The sequence below is a fragment of the Panthera leo genome, chromosome B3 (genome assembly GCF_018350215.1).
Source record: "Panthera leo isolate Ple1 chromosome B3, P.leo_Ple1_pat1.1, whole genome shotgun sequence".
Classification (NCBI taxonomy): Eukaryota; Metazoa; Chordata; class Mammalia; order Carnivora; family Felidae; genus Panthera; species Panthera leo.
The window spans coordinates 125295730-125316330 of record NC_056684.1 but is presented as its reverse complement, the minus strand read 5'-3'; the positions used below and the strand labels follow the sequence as shown (position 1 = coordinate 125316330).

Below are 20601 nucleotides of genomic sequence, written 5' to 3'. Positions count from 1 at the left end.
GGGTGGGTGTGTCTTATGGGTGGTCCCACACACTGATCTAAACTCCCAGGCAAGCTGTGCGGATGTGTGAGACAGTCTCCACCCTGCACACGGAGAAAGGAGGTAGGAATGGTGGCAGCTGCAGCCGTGACTTGGCTGCTAGAAAAATCATCACACTTCGGGCACCTGGGTGGCTCAGTCGTTAAGCGTCTGACTTTGGCTCAGGTCATGATCTCACAGTTCGTGAGTTCAAGTCCCACATCTGGTGAGCTCATGCCCAGCATCAGGTGAGCATGAGCCCCATTTCTCTCTCTCTTTCTCTCTATTTCTCTGCCTCTCCTGGGATTTTCTCTCTCTCTCTGCCCCTCACTCACTTACACACTCTCTCTCTCTCTCTAAAAAAAAAAAAAAGAAAGAAAGAAAGAAAGAAAGAAAGACAGGAAAGAAAATCATCACACTTCCCTAAAGAGCCATGCTTGAGGGCAGGTCCTCACTGTCCTTGCATGACCAAACCTGCAAAGCAGCCCTCAGTCCATGACCTTTGGTCATGGAGGAGTGCCATGAGGAGGCGTGTACCTGAACACAGACTGCCAGAGGCTGCCCTCAGAAAAATGCCCCTGCGATAGCAAGTGAGACCGGGAAAGAAAAAAAAAAAAAGTTGATTCAGAGAAATTCTAGAGCCCCAGCAAAAAGTCTGGAATGCACTGGGTAAGATGTAATGTGATTCGAGGTGCATTCAGCTAGACACCGGTTATTTAGCACATCCATGAAGAAATCAGCGCCCAGGGTGGTCAACTTGCCCCCTTCTCCCCCAAAACACACTCCTCCAGGGAGGATTCAGCTTCTAAAATATCCTCTTAGCTCACTGCTCCTCTTCCCATCACCTCTCCCGCATATATTTTTTAAGAACTTCTATATAACTTCCAATAAAAAATAATACTTAATACAGAAAACTCAAAAAATATTTAAACGTTTAAAGAAGACCAAAAAGAAAAAATCACCCCTAAGGCAGCCACCCAGAGAGAGACTGACTGTTAAGATTTTGGTATGTCTGCTTCCAGACTTTTATGTTAGTTATGAATATGAATGTGTGTATACAATTTAATAGAGTTAAAACAGAATTTGGAAAATTGAGTCCACATTGCCTGGACACAGCATTAACTCTGGAATCAACTGCTTGGGTGTAATCCTAATTCTACTTGTTATCTGTATCTCAGCCACAACACGCGAATAATATAGTACCTATGTCAGAGAGCTGCTCTGAAGAATAAAGAAAATAATACAAATAAAGCTTTAAAACAGGACACAGCGCATGTGAGATGAATATATGTGTTGCTGTTATTATTACTGGTTGTGATTTGCTTTTTTATACCACATGCTTTTTTCTAGATCTTGGAGGCAGTTTACAGGAGCGAACATTGATCCTGCAACCCCATCAACGTAGTCAAACCTAAGATGCCATCTGGATTGATACCATTCTCAGCAAATGCCCTCACCTTGCCAGCATCTTCCTGTGAGAAGCTGATGTGACAAGATAGCTGGGGCCAGCCGAAATGCCTGGAGGGGCAGGGGAAGGTTGTGGAGTTTTCAGCCAAGGCAGCATCACAGCTGTCCTCAATCACCACAAACAGATGTTGGCAGCTCGACTCATTAGAAATGCAATCCAATCACCTTGGCAGGCTAATCCTCTTACTGGAAACTCCAGAGATAAGAAGCCTCTGCACTCCCGATTCCTCTGATCAGGTCAATGAAGGTTACTCTCCCTGTCCTGGGGAAAAGTGTCCCCAAGTACAGACTGCACGTGGCAAATCTCCATGGAGACTAGAGCAATGGTTTCAACTTGAGAGATCTTACTTCCCATCAGATATTTGGTAATGACTGGGGACATTTTGGTTGTCACAACTTAGAGGAGGAGGGGGCTCCCACAGGCATCCAGTGGGTTAAGCCTAGGGGTGCTGCTAAACATCTGTAAGGCACAAGACAGTCCCCTCCCCAAACAAAGGATTATCTAAACCCAAAATATCTATAGCACCAAGACTGAGAAATCCTGGTGAAAGACCCCAAACACATAAATTTTAAAAAGACCTTTAAGTTAAAAGTGGGAAAAGTCTGGCCACAGTGAAATAGGCAGTCTTGAGTATCTCTGCCATAGATCACAAAGGCCAGCAGATGGGATTATTTATGAGATAAGGTAACTACATTTTCTGTACCTTTTCTCTAGGGTGGGTGGATTGTGGCAATGGGAGTCAGAGGATATATACTTTCCTAAATAAGGGCTGCCCTCCATAAACCAAAACAGTGAGACTTCTAGGACAGTCAGTAGGACATCAGTAGGACATATGTACAAGTGTATATGTATATATACATTCTGTGTCTCTGGAGAATCCAGACTAATGCACTCCTCATGCTACATGGATGCTTCGTTCTCATTCTTCACAACTCAATTCAAACACAACTTCCTCAGCCAGCCTTTCCCTGAGTCCCTGACCACACTTCTGTATTCTCCTCTGTCTTAGCTCCCCCTTTGTTTCCTTTCCAGCCACTGTGGCAATTTGTAATGAGAAACCTTGATTCTCTTATTCACTATTCTATCCCCATAGCCTAGCACAATGCCTCATATGTAGTAGATGGTTAACAAAAAATGAATGGCTGATTGAATATTTGAGTGGGGTACAGGTTCAGAGAAGTCTGACACATCAGTTCATGTGGAGCTCAAGCTATTAATTTATTCATATTTAGCTTTCACTGTGCTAAGGACAGTCCTTCAACTGAAGGACTCTAATGTGTAATGAGAATCAACCATTTGCCACGTGCTTTTATTCTATTCTATTCTATTCTATTCTATTCTATGTTTTTTATTTTTTGAGAGAGAGACAGAGCACGAGGGGGAGAGAGGCAGAGAAAGAGGGAGACACAGAACCTGAAGTAGGCTCCAGACTCTGAGCTGTCAGCACAGAGCCCAACACAGGGCTCAAGCGCATGAGCTGTGAAATCATGACCTGAGCCAAAGTTAGATGCTCAACCAACAGAGCCACTTGCCCTTTGCCAAGTGCTTTCACATCTCACCACAGATCTCTGAGATAGGTACTACTAGACCCATTTCACATATAAGAAAACTGAGTTACAAGGAAACTAAGGCATCTCCCTCCATCACCATGCTGGTCAGAAACAGAGAGGGAATTCAAATCCAGTCTTGACTTGAGAATTCTCTGTTTGTATCACTATACATGTACATTTAGAAAACACATGGACCCCTGTTCCTTGGGAGCTCACAATGAAGAATCGGCAAATATATCATTCAAACCAACAGGACCCATTTCCAATCCAATTTGTGAGCATGTGCTCTGTAGTGTCCTTCCAACTACAGTTGACCCTTGAACAGCACAGGAGTTAGGCGTGTTGACTCTCCACACAGTCAAAATTCCATGTACAACTTTTAAGTCCCCAAAACTTAACTACTAATAGCCTACTGTTCACTGGAAGCTTACCAATAACATTAAGAGTTGATTAACACATATTTTATATGTTATATGTATTAATACTATATTCTTACAATAAAGGAAGCTAGAGGAAAGAAAACGTTATTAAGAAAATTTAAGAAAGAGGGGCACCTGGGTGGCTCAGTCGGTTAAGCATCTGACTCTTGACTTCGGTTCAGGTCATAATCTCCTAGTTCATGGGTTCAAGCCCTACGTTAGGCTCTGCACTAACCATGCAGAGCCTGCTTGGGATTCTCTCTCCCCCTCTCTCTGCTCCTCCTCCACTCATGCGCTGTCTCTCTCTCTCAAAATAAATAAGCTTTAAAAAATAAAGAAACAAAATTTAAGAGAAAATACATCTGCAGTACTGTATTTAGTGTTTATCAAAAAAAATTCATGGATTAATGCACAGTTCAAACCTATGTTGTTCAAGGGTCAACTATATATCAAAATGGTGAGGAGACATAGATGGGACAGTAGAAAGAGAGGTGAGGTTCCTCAGGAAGATGTGCTCAGGCAGGTGGGTAAGACCATGGGAATTGGCATGAGATTGACAAGAGTTTGAATCCCAGCTCCACCACTGACCTGCGTGAACCTGTCAAGCTACCCATCTTTTGTCAAATCTAAGACACTATCAATTTAAGACACACAACTATTTACTGGGAACAAGGCAGAGGTCATGGCTTGTAAGATGCATCCTGATTTCAGAAATACTAAAATTTAAGAAAAATTGCATATTCAAATCATGAAACATTGTACTTAATCTCTCTGAGCCTCAGTTTCCCCTACAGAGCAGGGAAGTTAACCTTGAAACCACGAGGTTCTTACAGGTAACCAACGCCACCATGCAGCACAGGGAGAGAAGGTCCTGCTCCCCCCTGTAGCCCCAGCTCCATTTTATAGTGCCTGGGGCCTCACACACCTGTGACAGGCCATCCCAGTTGAAGCCCGGTCCACATATGTCTTCCTGCTACAACCAACTGCCCCTCAGTCACCCTTTGGGCCAGCAGGCAACACAGTCTGACCTCGGGAGGAAAGACCTGAAGAAGATGCCCATGCAGGTCCTGAAAGTAGACTCAGGGAGGCTTGAGCAAGGAATTCTAAGGTCCTGATGACAGGGTGGGAGTAGTCTCAGAATGGGCAGGAATGCTTAGCCCAAGGACCCTTCAAACCATGGAGAGAGGTACAGCCAAGAGAAAGGAAGACATGGGCCTGCTCACCAGGTTGCAAGGGTGGGCAGGTTATGGTGATCAGCAGGTAATAATAGATGCAGCATGCATGCCTCACTCCTCATCTGGAATCTACTGGAGGCTCTGCAAATGAGTGTTCTCCCTCCCTAGCAGAGAAAAAGTCCTAAACAGAGGCCATTGGTATAGCAGCAGCTACCAATTACTTGGTACCTACCACGTGCAATACAATGGGTTGTAGGCTTTCCATTCATTTTTTAAATTTTAATTAGGAGAATTGGAGATGGAACTGAAAAGTCAATTGTGATCAGATTGAGGGAGGCCCTAGATGGCCTGCCAAGAAGTTTCGCTCACATGAGCACGAGACTCCCATTACGAAGCATGTTCCCATCACAGACTACCAGTGGTGTAGAGGAAGGAGATTCAGGGATGACTATGAAATGGGGGTCAATGAGAAGGACCCCAACTATGATTCATGATGGTGGGAATGGAAAGCAAACAATGGCAAGGAGATAGACCAGAAAGTAAACAATTTGGGATATTGAAAAAGGACAGGGGAAAGGAATCACTCAGGAACTACATTTTTCCAGATGACTGGGGCATGATGGCGGCACTGGCAGGAACAGGGAAGTTACAAGGGAATCTGGCTTTGGAGGGAGGAGATAAACGTAAGTAGCTTAAAGTGATGATTTCACTCTCTGGGTTGTTGAGAACATCTACTGTGCACTCAGGTTTGTTTATACTTCTCTGCCTCTGCCTCTAGCATATGTCAGAAATTGTCCCCACTGGTGCCACTACACAGCTCTCATAACCCAGTGAGACTGTTATTTTGGTCTCACAATGCCCATCAAGACATTACTTTTCAGTCTGTCAATGGACACAGCTCTTACTGTGTTGCCACAAAAACTACAATTTTGCTACAGTCCTAAAATCTAAATGGGGATTTAGGATCCATAGTAATGAAACATATATGAAATATCTGCTTGTCTCCACCCTGCCCTTCTACCTATATCTGGAAACTCAGGATAGCCCAACAGCTCTAGAATCACAGTAAATACACTCCTTGAAGTTGTTAACATGGGACAAGAAAATAGAAAAAGTTAATATAACAGTGCCATCTAGTGAATGACAAGTATTTCAAAAGGGGACGGATCCGTCTTAAATTTCGAACTGTACATTTTACCCAAACAGATCCAGTGCGGAAGAGGAACGGTATTAAATGAAGTTGCTTTGTGTCGTCAGCCCTCAGAAAAACCCCTCCGCGTAATCTGATATTGCCAAATTTACAGGGAATCTTAACAGAGGCCACATAAATAGAATGAAGAAATTAGTAGAAATCCATGGTTTCCTCCAGAGTCCGATGTTAAATAAGGAGAATCTAATACCAATCAGTAACAAGAGCTTCAACAGATTCCCAATAGAAGCCTGATCGAAGCCATGCAACCTCAGATACACCAGGAGCACCTCACACTCTGTGCTTCATGCCCAAGTAGCCTAGGGCAAGTGAAACCTCTCCGACCTTCTGTTTTTTCATCTGAAAAATGGTGATGATATAATAATGACCATTCATGGGGAGCATTATGAGCCCTAAATGAGTCATTTTAGGAAAAGCCTGTAACACAATGGTTTAGTCCAGTCAAGGTGACTTTTCTTCCATTCTGCCCCTTCTCCTGTATCTGTTCACTTACCAAATGAGAGTCAGGTATCTATGTATGTGTTTGAAAAAAAAAAAAAAAAATGGCAGCGTTCACATTCTTACTCAATAAATACTGAGGCCCTGCTATATGCCAAGCACCATCCTAGGCTCAGAGGTAGGGCAAGTTTCCTATCTGGTGGAAGTAACCTATTAATGTCAGAATTCTTTATTTTTTTTAAATGTTTATTTATTTTTGAGAGAGACACACACACACACAAAGTGTGAGCAGGGGAGGAGCAGAGAGAGAGGGAGACACAGAATCTGAAGCAGGCTCCAGGCTCTGAGCTGTCATCACAGAGCCCGATGTGGGGCTCGAACCCACGAGCTGTGAGATCATGACCTGAGCCGAAGTCAGACGCGGAACCAACTGAGCCACCTGGGTGCCCCGTCAGAGGATCTTTAAAGAAAATACAGAATCACAGTGCAATGAGAGATGATAGTCTGTTTCAGGTATGGTGGGGAAGGAAAGTCTCTCAGACTAGATTTTGAATAAGTCGACAAGGCAAAGAGGAGAAGACAGACAAAGCTGAAATGTGCTCTCCTAGAAGATAGTGGGGAACACTCCCCAGGTTATCCAACCGAGTCTCGCCCGAGAGGAGAGGGGCCGAGAGCATAATCTAAAAGGAAGAGGAGATGTTTATCCCCCAAGATAGGTAACCTCTGCCCCCGATCAAGCCTTCCACCCCATTTGCCCCCAGTAACCTCTCTGTCACCATTTCACGATTCCATGTGAGGAATGCTCCTGAGTTAACTACACTGCCAGATGGAAGAAATAAAAATCAGGACGCCCCTCTGGCTTTCCTCCTCCTCTGCTATTTCCCTCAGGGACAGCTCACCATTAAATATAAGACAGCAAAATTTTTGGTGTTCCAGTTTATCTGATTCAGGGCTTATTGTCATCCAAGAGGGCTGGTCTCCACTGATCTTCAGCTTTGCACATCACACGGCCAGATCTGCATGCCAGTGGATCAAAGTTAGCACTTTCCAGAGTTATACATTACACTACGAGACATTTTTAATTTTTCTCCAAAAACATCTTTTGAAAGCTCTATAATACCACACTTTGGCTGGAAGATACAAAGTTAAGCAGGTTTCTTTTGGAAGGGCTTCTAGGTCCTCAATATCCTAATAAGAATTGTGAATTTCCAATACAGTGTACGCTATAGTTCACAAAAGTACTTGGCAGTGGAACCCTTTCTGTAGTTTCTCTTGGAAGTACACTTTGCAAAAGGCCAACTTTAGGTCTGTCTGGTTCCTGTTCTTCCTGCAGACTTTGCTAGAACTCTGCTGTCTCATGAAGCATTTTCTAGTGCATTACCACTCCCTACCCACAGTCCCAAATCCAAGTGACCAACACTACCCCTTTTCTCCCACGACTCTCTGTAAATATTTATGCCACAGCCTCTCTAACACTTTGGTGCCCTTGATTGATTTTTGGTGTGTCCCTTTTTACTTTATTGTAGGTCCCTTTGAATCAGGAAACTTGCTTTATATGCCAGGTTCCAGGGAAGCTCATGAAAATCCCTGGGTGTCTGCACAGTGTGTGGCACAAAGTTTCATGCAGGCAGGGAGGGAAAGGGGAAGGGAGAAGAGGGCAGACCTGACTCTGATTAAAAAGACTGTAGACCCAGTGCCACCATTTGACTTTTGATCAGTCACAACTTCTCTGGGCCTCATTTCCTCCTCAGCCAAACAAGACTGAAAACATGTGCCCTCACTTCCTCCTAGGACTGCTGGAGGGCTCTAATGAGATCATCAGGGCAAACTCAGCTCATAACTGGAAAGTACTAGGCCAATGTAAAATAGCATCATAATTAGCACAGGGCCAAAACATTCCTTTCATGTCTTCCCCAAAGAGGCAAGGAAGGGTATCCTGCCCACAGTGCAACAAGCTAATCCATCCTGAATATACATTTAAATAGAAAGAGCCTCCAATCCCCAAAGTAATGTCTCTTTCTAAATCCTAATGCTTAGAATTTCTATGATACAAGACAGATGCTTTCATTCACATTAAATGTAATTTAAAATACTTAAAATGTGGGGCACCTGGATGGCTCAGTTAAGCGTCTGACTTCAACTCAGGTCATGATCTCAAGGTTCGTGGGTTTGAGCCCTGCATTTAGCTCTGTGCTGACAGCTCAGAGCCTGGAGCCTGCTTTGGATTCTGTGTCCCCCTCTCTCTGCCCCTCCCCCATTCACGTTCTGTTTCTCTGTCTCTCTCAAAAATAAATAAACATTTAAAAAAATTTTTTAATAAAATAAAATACTTAAAATGTGCAAATATCATTGGTATCAGTTCCCTTCTTGGGAGAAAATTTCAAAAGGGTAGAATTCTGAGCCGTTAAAAATAAGTTCAAAGAACTATATGCATCGTTTTTTAAAACAACTAGGTTAGAAGCCACAAAGTGGAATGATAACTTCTTCAGAATTCTATGTAGGGAAATACTCAGATGAAACTAACTTTTGCTGAATATCTACTCAATAGAAAGTACACCAAACATTCTCAAACAAATAACAAGTGTATCTGGTAACTCCAGCTGTTGGGGGTGGGGGGAAATCCACACTCTCAGACTGGAAAAACAGACACCAGATCTAAGCCTGAATTCAACTAAAAAAAAATAAAAATAAATTACTAATAAATGAGGAATTTCTTTATGGAAACAGGACTAGGTTATCCATTTTGTAAAGCCTCTCTAGAATCAAGGCTGCAGCTTGTTATCTGATTATCTAAACGCAAGCCATTTTTGTAATTACTTTTATTGTTAATAAATTCTACCCAGTTTGGATGAGGCCATCAACATGTTAATGTGAATTTAGATTTTGAAAGAGAAAACCAGACAGCAGTCACAATCAAGGTGCCCGGATTTCTCCCAATTACTGCCCCCAATTATTTCCACACCTATCGCTGACATGTTTAATCTCCTTCTCCTGGCCTAACCGACAGCTCGCAGGAAAGAAGAATGCTAGCTAAGGCATTGCTCAGCAGAGAGTGTAGGTCCAATTTGAATAATTAGAAGCCTATTTCATTTCTTCTCTCCTTCTTGTAAGTGCACTTGAAAGGAATGTGCATGCCGAGCTTCCTGCCTTTAACTTGTCGAGGGATGACTTATTGACTTTTCTTTAAGCCCCTTTCTTTACCAGCCCCTCTCTGTGCATCTCCTAGGACACTGAGGATAATTTAAAGCTATTGGATGATAATCAATAAGCAAGGGTCATCGCTATTGCCTGGCTTAAAGGTCTTTGATCTAGTAAATCATCAATTACTGCCGCCTATATTAGCCTTCCCGTTAACCGCGTGACCTGGACTGGTCCTCTTATTCTTCAAGTTAGATGAACACGAGAGCAGCAAAGAGTTTTCTGCTGATGAAGTGGGTTTGCAGTTCAACTTGGGCTAGGGGCCTGTCTCCACTTTCTGCAGTGACTGCCCTCCTCTCCTCAAGTGGTTAGAAATCTCTTTCCACATGGCAAAGGCCTGAGTCATAATTTTGTTGCTTGACTTAGAGACATTCACAGTTGTCCCCTTCATTGATTACAGGCCCATGAGAGCCAGACTTTATGAGGTTCTGGAGACTCAACATGCTCATCACTGACCCTGTATTGCTCTAAGTGCAATTCAAAGATACTTACTGCAAATGAAGATCCTCTGGTCAGAGATCCTCATTCCATATGCTTGAGATGGGTCCTAGGCATCGTCATTGTTAACCCCTGAATTACATCTGGAGTAACACTATGATGGTGATGAGCACAGGGGACTGTGTTCCAGGATTCTGCATTTTTAACAAACTGCGTAATTATTTTGCACAATGGAGTTTGAGAATTTGTAGACTAGAAGAGTTATAAACAAATAACTCACTCGTTATTAACTAAAGATTAAATAAAGACTGGATAAAGCTACTCGAAATTTGCTGCCGGAGAACAGTTAAGAATAGGAGGGGATCAGAGGTTCACCATGGTGTCTTGCCCACGAGGGTGACTAGAGAAGGTGATCGTTGAGAATGGGAGGGATGATATTTCAGACAGAAAGAACAGCATTGGCAAACCTCATGGGAGTAGAGTGCAGAGTTTATTGGGGAATTTGGAAATAATCTGATAAATAGGAACCTGAAATGCACACTAAGATTGAAAGTGTGATAGGAATTTAAATTGACAAGGAAGTAGAAGTCAGCCACAAAGGAACTTAAATGTAGTTCTTTAGACAGGAAGGGCAGAGATCTGGTCCAATACTTAAAAATGGATTTAAATAATCAAAAATTACAGAGGGATGGAAAGAAAATGGAAAGGTGGCCAAAATTATCAACATTAAATACCTCTGCCTACTGCCTACTTCATATTTACCCAATCCCATATTTACTGAATATGTACTATATGCCAGACATAAGAGTAGGCTCAGGAGAAATAATACTAAATAACATAAGCATGGTCTCCGTTACATCATAGGATTTACAACTTAGCATTTACTATGTGGCAGGCACTGGACTAGCAGATAAGAAACCAAAATGACGCCTCAAAGAACTTACAGTGTAAAAGAGGACTGGGTCTAACACACACACACAACATATACACACACATTTACACATGTCATAATGAACCACAAGAAAGACAGAAATAAAATGTTAGAGGACTAAGTAAAGAAAGATTCCTTGAGAAGAGCTGTAAAGCATAGACAACATTTCTGACCAAGGGAAGATGGAGAAATAATGCATTTTATTTAGAAGTAAAGAAAACAATTGAAGAGGAATAGAATGGAGACAATGGGGAGAAGGACAACTGTGGCAATGATTTGTCATGAGAGAGTAAGAACTAAGGGTCAGACAGGGCACCAGACACTGCACACATCCCTGACCACGCATCCTCAGAGCAACCCCTCAGAGCAAGAGTATTACCACTTGATATGGATGAAGACAATGCTTTAAGGAGTTGAAGAACTTCCACGGTGCCTAGGTGGCTCAATCAGTTAAGAGTCTGACCTCGGCTCAGGTTAATCTCACAGTTTGTGAATTTCAGGCCCACGCTGGACTCTGTGCTGACAGCTCTGAGCCTGGAGCCTGCTTCCGATTCTGTGTCTCCCTCGCTCTCTGCCCCTCCCCCGCTTGCACTCTGTCTCTCTGTTCAAAAATAAATAAACATTAAAAAAAAAAGGATTTGAATAACTTCCAAAGATAACAAAGTAAGTGAAAGAGTCAAGACTCATTCATATTCATTCATTCAATTTACTCCACAAATATTTATTGAACAGCTACTATGTGACAGGCAGATCTGTCCTGCACCAAAGTTCCTATAAGTTTTCTCTCTGACATTTTAAAAATTAACAACATAAATAAAATTACCACTAATAGGTAATAGCATGAACAAGAAGAAAATGAAGACTATGGAAGAAAAAATAATAATGTTTATAGTAGGTTTTTATGCTTTGCAAAGCATTTTTACATAGGTATATCATTTAACCCCCACTAACACCTAAAAACAAGGAAGGAAAAGTCTAATGCCTGGAAAATACTGTTTATAAAATGTCTAAACTTTTATTTTTATCCTGAGTTCTTAAAATCTTCAATTCTTAAGGGCTTTTTGTTTTTGTTCCCAAGGTTTTTGTTTGTTTTTGTTTTTTAATCAAAAACTAATTTTACTGTTTTTAAGAGGAAAGGGTAAAAAACAAAAATGGCCCATAATCTCACTGCTGAATTTCTCTTGTTAATTTTTTAACTATTTTAAAATAATTTTAGACAGAATAAAATAGCAAAAATAGTACAGAGGTCTCATATTCCCTTCACTAAGCTTTCCCTAATTTTAACAAATGACATCTCCGTAGTATAATTATTAAACCAGGAAATTATCCCTGGTTCAAAACTAATAACTGAACTATGGATCTTATTCAAATTTCACCAGTTTTTCTCCTACTGTCCTTTTTCTATTCGTGTACCTCACGTTGAATTCAGTCATCGTGTCTCTTTAGCTTCCAGTCAAAGACAGCTCTTCAGTCTGCCCTTGTCTTTTATGATGTTGATACTTTTAATGAGTACTAGCTAGTTATTTGGAAGAATATCTAACAATTTGGGCTTGTCTATTATGTCCTGATGATTCAATTCAGGTTACATATTTTAGGCATATTACAGAATACCACAAAAGCAGTGCTGTGTCTTTCTCAGGACATCTTATCAGGAGGAACATAATATCAACATATCTTATAACTCATGATATTAACTTTGATCACATAATTATAAGGCAATGTCTGTTGGATTTCTCTACTGTAAAGTCACTATTTCTCTCCTTGTAATTGATGGTATCTTGGGACAGATACTAATACACTATTTCTCCTCAAACATTTACCCGCTGATTTTAGCATCAATCCATGGATCTTCTTTGCAACAATTATTGCTATGGTGTTTCCTGGCAGTGATTTACTATTTCCCACATTCCTTCTCCATATATCAGTTGGAATTCTTCTGTAATGAAGAGCTGTCTCCTCTTTCATGTATTGATTTATTTGATTATTTACATGAGGATAAACACATGGATATATATCCTTAATATTATTGTTACTTGTAATGTTTCTCAAATTGACCACTTTAGTCATTGGAAGTTCATAGCTGTGTTCTGTTTTTGGTATAGCTTCATGTTTTTAATTTTTTTTTAGACCTTCTTTACTTTCTGATATTATAAGATGTCCCAGGCTCATCTTATATTTCCTTGCCGCAACCCTAGAGTTAGTAATCTCTCCCTAAAGAAGACCTGATTTTTTTTTTAATCAAAAATGAGATTTAGAGGGGCTCCTGGATGGCTCAGTTGAGCATCCAACTCTTGATTTCATCTCAGGTCATGATCCCAGGGTCATGAGATCAAGCTGACTATGAAGCCTGCTTGGGATTCTCTATCTCATCCTCTTCCCTGCTCATGTGCTCTCTCTCTCTCTCACTCACTCACTCACTCTCTCTAAAAAAAATAAAGAAAGAATAAAAAAAATGAGATTTAGAAATATGATCTAGGCTCTATATGTGCTCATTGCTACTGGAGTGTCATAGTTCCTCAGTCCTCTAAGTACACATAGTTGGGAAATAATAGTTTGTATACAAACCCATGCTTATGCTTCCATTTATATGTATTTCTTTATCAATTTATCAGTATACATATTTAAAAAACATAAGTTTATACGAATACTTCCAATAACAATCCAATACCACAAGACTGACTCCAGTCCTCCCCTCGTCTTACCCCAACAGTGACAAGCCTGGCCTTCATTATTAACAATATGCTCACTTATTTGCTCAACTGCAATATAAATATAAAGCATTTAGTTACACAACTTCTAAACCATACTCCTGTGACAAAAAGATTTATTAACTAAAGTATGGTACTTGTGTCTGATTCTTTCACCTTTAGCCTTACAGCATCCAACCAAAATACCATTTTCCAAAGTTACCTAGGTTAGTTCTTACTTCCCCAACCCCTTCAGTATTTTCAGTTGTAATACAACTGGGTTTATTTACTGTTTGTTTTCTATTTGGAATCCTTCCCCCAACCTCTTACTTGATTGTAAGTATATATTTATTTTGAGAGGTATGTTAAACGTTATCCAAGGTTTTCTTTTCAATCGAGTCAGAGATATAGACTTCTTATCTGAGCACCTTCCATGTTCCAGGAACAATCTGGGTATTTTTATTATACACGACTATAAAAACATATCACTTTAATGATCAACACCTAGGTGCTGAAACATTATGCCAAAATAAAAAACTGATTTACTTTATCCACTAAAATGTGGTGCCCTTTTTCTCATAGCCTGTTCTTAATTGTTGGCCAACTTTATGGATCTGTAGATTCTCATGGCCTAATTGTTTCTGTTGCTGAAAAATGTATTTGAAATAATGAGGCAACTATTGCAGTTTCTCACAAAACACTAATGCAATACTCCTGTTGGGGTTTTTTTTAATTAGCTATCACTACTGAAAATTCACCCTATAAAATGAGAATATTGGCACTATCTGCATGAATACAAAGACCCACTAAGCACTCTTGAGGACTCTGAGTAATCTAGATTTGGGCCTTTAGAAGACAGGATATCCTCCTCCCCCCCAATATTTACAAGAACTTTCTGAAAGATGTCCAAGAGGTCATTGGTCCCACCTGACACCGGCCTCTGTCCTTACATGGTTCACAAATAAGTTGGAAAAAATGGATAGTGGATAATACAATTTCTGGAGTCAAAATTGCTGTGTGTCCTTGGGTGAATTTCTTCCTGCAGTTTCCTCATTTGTAATGAGGGATAAACTACATGTACAATTATATATGTGTGAGCATGTGTATAATTTATATATATAAATATATACCTTTTATGTATTATATAATATATATGTTATTTATCCCTCTTTACAAATGAGGAAATGGAATTGTGAAATCATATGTGCCAAATGCTTTGAAGATTTCAGCATGTATAAAGCCCTCAGAACATGTCAGCTATTAGGGGGCACCTGGGTGGCTCAGTCAGTTGAGCATCCAACTTTGATTCAGTCCAACTTCGGCTCAGGTCATGATTTAGCGGTCCATGGGTTTGAGCCCAATGTTGGGCTCTGTGCTGACAGCTCAGAGCCTGGAACCTGCTTCAGATTCTGTCTCCCTCGCTTTCTGCCCCTCCCCCACTCACACTCTGTCTCCTTTCTCCCTTTCAAAAATATACAAACATTAAAAAAAAAGAAAATGTCAACTATTAGAACTATCATCATTTCATCACTACTCAAAAGATAAACAACAATAGTACATGTTGATAGTGTTTCAGTCTTGAAAAAAAAAAAAAGTCATCATCTGAAATGGACAAGAGGCAGAGAAAGAGAACTAACATTTTTTAGGCCTTGTAACTATTTAATCCTAACAATAATTTGGTAAGATCAATGTTAATAATTTCACTTGTAAAACAAAGATAAGTGAATCAAGGTCACACAACTACTGAGTGACAAGACTGGGCACAAATCCAGATTTCACCATTACAAAGGAAACTGGGGAGTGAGTTAGCTCTTTTAGATATGGACACTTGAGCATCAGAAAAGTGTCCTAAATAATTGCCAAGTGGACCCATAACAGAACCCTATAATATAGCAGGATCACTCCAGAGTCAAGAATATGTACAATAGGGCAAAGGAGATTTGGAACAGGATCTGGATCCTGGGTAGGAACATTCACTGATAAGGTCCTCTTTAGTTCTTTTATCTCTACAGAAAGGGATTCTATGTTTTATTCAACCCCAGCTAATATTCTTATTATTGTGATTTTAAATTCTAGTTCAGACATCTTGCTTATATCTGTGTTGATTGAGTCCCTGGCTGTCATTTCTACCTGTTCTTTCTTTTGGGGTGAATTCCTTCATTTTGTCATTTTGGAAGAATAAAAAGAATTAATAAAATAGAAAATTAAAATTAAAAAATTAAAACAACACAAAAAGATCAAATAAAGGAAGCTAAATACTAGGTGTGTTTTGTCTGGCTGTTGGAAGAAGCTTGATAGAATTGAGAAAAAAAGGGAAAGAAAGGAAAAGAAAAGAAAAAAGAAAACAAGCAAGAAAATATTTAAAAATTTAAAAAGATGTACACAATAAAATAGAATAAAATGAAAAAAATAAAATAGAATAAAAAATTTTACAAAATTTTTTTTAAAAAACACAAAATAAAAATAAAATTTTCTTTCTATATCCAAGAATAAGAAAAAGAAAAGAAAAGAAACAAATAGACCAGTGAGCAGAATAAAATCCAAATGAAATTACATCCAGTTTCCCCTAGAAGTCTAACTATGAAACTTTATAGTCCATACACTAAGCAGGAGGAGAGACTTGTGGTGTCCTCTAAGGCCTGAGCTTGGTTGGCACAGTTGGGCGGGGCTTGGTGTAATGGTTCCATTCTCCACTAGGTGGCGATGATTAGCTCACTGGGGTGGATCAGTGTGGCACGTGCGGGGAGAGGTGAAAATGGTGTCACCCAGCTTCCCAGTAGCTGGTATCAGAACTCTGTGCTCTCACCAACCCACAATCAAGCACCCCTCCTTTGTCTCCAGCTTCCATCCATTCCCTGTTTCTACAATGTCCACCTCCAAGTCAGCCAGTCAGGCAGCACCCCCCTTCTAAATTATATTTCATATGGGGCTGTGTTTCCAAACCCCTCACTGCTGAGAGCCCTGTGGCTTGGACCCACTCTGACCCTCTGGGGGAGGGTCTCACCAAGCAACGGCTAGGAGCCAGCTTGCCCCAGGGAAAGTTCGTGGGATCACAGGCAGCAGAGGTTTAGAGATTATGGCAAAACACAACATATGGCTGGTGCCAGGTTTCACCGGCACCTGGAATTTTTGTTCCAATACCAGCAATTGTGTTCTCCGGGGTCCACTGGGACCTATGTCCATGAGAAGGCCCTATGGCCTCTACCAAATGTCCTCCCATCAGGGAACTGCCTCTCCCCATGTGGCCAGCAGACCCCTCACACCTCGCTGCCTGCTCCTGGGGATTTGCTCTTCCCACCAGAGCTCTGCCAGGTATCGAGCTGCCGAGTTTCTGACTCTGCTCTTCCCTGTTTATAGAGTCCTAGTGGTATTGAAACCCTCTCCTTTCTCCTTCCTCCTTTTCCTGTTCAGTCACTTGTGGGTGTTCCCACTCTTTCTCTCCAGCTACTTTCAGGGGGAGTGCTTTTCCTGGACTCTGCCCCCTTTCTCTGTCCTCTCTCCACAAAAACACCTCCCTATCCACCACGGCTTCTCTCTCCCCCAGTTCACCTCTCTGTGCCATGTACCTGCTGAGTTCTGTGGTTCAAGTTATGCAGATTGTTGTGTTAATCCTCAGATCAATTTTCTAGGTGGCCAAAATGGTTTGGTGCTGATCTAGCTGCATTTCAAGGATGAGAGAAGCTGAGAACTTCCATGCTTCTCCACCATCTTGGTCCCTCTCTCCAAGGTCCTCTTAAGAAAAACCTCTGGGTTTTTCAGGTCAGGATTTATCCCAAATACTCTGTGTCATTATTACCATACACACTCTTGGGCTAAGTTACCATTCTCCTAGCTCTAAGATACAACAGAAGAATTTCTAAGAGTTTATACCTGGCATCTCAAATTGACAGCCTTTCAAGGCCTGCAAACCCATTTTGTCTGGGAGACATTGCCAAATCAAATCTGAATTCTTTACAATGCTGCGTGCAAGCTCCCTATCCCCCAGACTCCCCATTACTCCCTATTACTTTAGACCAGTCCTCTTCATCCCTACCTTACGCATACCTTATGTGCCCAAACCCTAAGTGAGAGTTTTGAAATTGATCAAGTGCCACTCTAGATTGATTAAGTCAGAATATCTGGAAGGAGGCCAGGACAGAGATGATCTAAAGCTCCCATTCTCACCCAGGGCTGCTAATGAACAACCAATGTTACAAATCACTGGTCTAAGCCCTATTCCCAATATTTCCATCAATCTTTTTTTCTGTCTTGTGTTTCTCTCATTCCTTTATAGTGGTTGAATAGTGTCCCCCCAAAATTCATGTTCACTTGGAACCTCTGGACATGATCTCATCTTTTCAGATTAAATTAGCCAAGGATCTCAAGATAAAATCATCCTGAATTTAGGCTGGACCTTAAATCCTATGACTGCTGTCCTTATAGGAAGAAGAGAAGACACAGGGAAACACATAGGAAAGAAGGTGATGTTACAATGGAGTTAGAGACTGAAAAGATACACCTATATCATTTGCAAAGGAATGGCAAGATTTCTAGGAGCCACCAGTAACTAGGAAGAGGCATGGAGCCTACAGCCTTAAGGGGGGAGCATGGCTCTACAGACATCTTGATTTCAGACTTCTAGCTCCAGAACTGTGAGAGAATAAATTTCAGTGTTTTAACACACCCAGGTTATGGCAGCCCTGGGAAACTAATACACCCTCCTATTAACTCACCTAATGTCTGTTGAGAATTACTCAACTATCATAAATGTCTATGGATATCCTTGTGCCTCCAGAAATAAACTGAAACTATCCGAACAATTAGAGGCCCCAAAAGGACTACAGAATGGAAGTAACAGCTCACAAAAGACACAAATAGATAGGAGACTCTAGAACCCTCCAGGGACCTATGGAATCAGTTAGCAAAAAGAAATCTAGGCTTCCTAAATGCATTTTTGCATCACGTCATTTACCCTCTGCTAGTGGCAGTGGAGGAAATGTCTATTCTCTTTAGTGCCCAAAATGCTAAAAGAATAGACTCACTGTTAAGCCATAAAGTCTTATTGCCTTCTCTCCAATTGTCTCCCCTCTTTCCCATGGTCTCTGCGTATTTCCCATGTTTCATAGTTGTTCTGCCTTTCTTTTATTCCTGCTCCCTCTTCTTTTCAGCCAGATGGGGAGGCAGCTCAACATCTGAAAAGATAGTCTTTCTTCCCCCTCAGGCAACAGCCACTTCCTCAAAACAAACCCGTAAATGGCAGCATCAGGTTGATACATCTTTAAGCCAAGTAGGTCCACAACAGAAGTCATGGTTGAGTCACCAGCAGTGATGTAAGGACCCAGGATACACTAGCCATGGCTTGGCTTTTCCAACACTCAGTACTGCCTGAGAATCTTTATGAAAATCAGGCAATGACAAGTAAGATTTACGATAAACACTTCTCAGCACCATCGGCCCCTGCTATACTCATTTGTGATTCATTGAATCCTTTCCCCACTGTGATCAAAAGGCCCTCAGTATTTTCCCTCCTTAAAAACCCAGTTTACTGATGGGAAAACTATATCCCAAAAGTCTTCTACATATTCAAAGCCATATGTAGAGTTCCCAAGGGATAAATCTGCTGTTGTCTTCTTTTAAAAATACAGTTACATGTTGATTAGCCTTCTCTCTGAATATTCCACCAAAACATAATTCCTGCAGAAAGTTGGTGATCTGAGTTAACTAATTTGGGTTGGAGATGGGGTAGGGATCATCCAAAGGATTCTGGCATTGGGGTATATTTCACATGGCTCTCCTCTTTATTAGTAGGGTTTGTCAGGAATGAAAACATTAATAAGGAAGGAAAACTCATGTGGGAAAGAATTATTTTAACATCCCTGCCATCTGAAATGCTTCCTACTGTTAATACTTCACAGACCAAACACCTCTATCCATGTGGTCCCCAAGGTTCCCTGCACAACCCAATGACTGGAGGGATGTCCAGGGATACCTGGGTGGCTCAGTCGGTTAAGCATCCCAACTCTTTCAACCCACGTCATGATCTCATGATTCATGAGATCAAGCCCCACACCAGGCTCTGAGCTGACAGCTCAGAGAGCCTGCTTGGATTCTCTCTCTCCCTGCCTCTCCCTGCTTGTACTCCCCCTGCTCTCTCTCAAAATAAAAAAATAAACATTTTAAAAACTCCCAATGTCCAGGGAACTTTTAAAAATCCTAATGCCCAGCTCATCTCCCAGAATAATTGGATGGTAATGTCTGTGCATCGGAGTCAGTCAACCATTGTTGTTAAAGACTTCCAGGTGATTTCAATATGCAGCAAAATGTGGTATACTGAATGGTTACCAAAATGACCAGACATTTAGGTCTTTACCATAGCTCTAAGACTGTGCAAAATGGAAATAAGATTATCTCTCCCTCCCTATCAAATAAATAGATTTTCAATGACAAGGGGTTTTGAGATTCTTAGAGAAAAACATTATGTATATGTGCTGCCGAAGCGAGCACGAGAAAAACATTATGTAAATACAGGCTATTATTATTGCAGGTTGGCAGGTGTCTGGGACATATATTTCATTCTCTTTAATCACCCAAATGAGGCCACATGTCCCAGGCATGTGGAGTCAGCCCATCATTATGCCTGATGCGTACTGAGGATACAAACACAGGTGTTGTGAGCGGTGGCAGGAGTAATCATGGAGTTCCCATCTACCACTGGGACAACCTTCAGCTGCACACTTTATTGGAGGCAAACCCCCGCTAAGGTCTAGGATCTGTTGCTATTCACTTCTGGATCAGCATTGTGTATTGCACAGTAAGTGGTCTTTTCCTTACTGACTGCTGGGTGTAAAGAGGAATAGACCTTACTCTTTTATTACAGGCACATCTAGCTAGCCTCATCATGCAAAATGAGAGTTTAATATTAGTCCAGTCATTTGAGTCTAACTCAACATAAAACATACCCCAATCTAACAGCAAAGTCTAGAACTGCTGATATACCACGCAGTAACCTCCCGAGTCTTGTTTTTTCTTTAGCAGTAACTACAGCAATAAAAGGTTGGAGGAGAGTATAAATATTTAAGGGCCAAAATAA

At 41.1% G+C, this 20601-nt stretch overlaps 1 long non-coding RNA gene across 1 annotated transcript; it reads right to left on the bottom strand.

Moving 5' to 3' along the window:
* Positions 1-6842: 6842 nt before the first annotated feature.
* Positions 6843-11306, bottom strand: LOC122221395. Its single transcript, XR_006203185.1, has 3 exons — positions 11225-11306; positions 9969-10108; positions 6843-7294 (listed from the first exon to the last, which is right to left on the bottom strand). It is a non-coding gene; the product is annotated as an uncharacterized LOC122221395 (long non-coding RNA).
* Positions 11307-20601: the final 9295 nt, after the last annotated feature.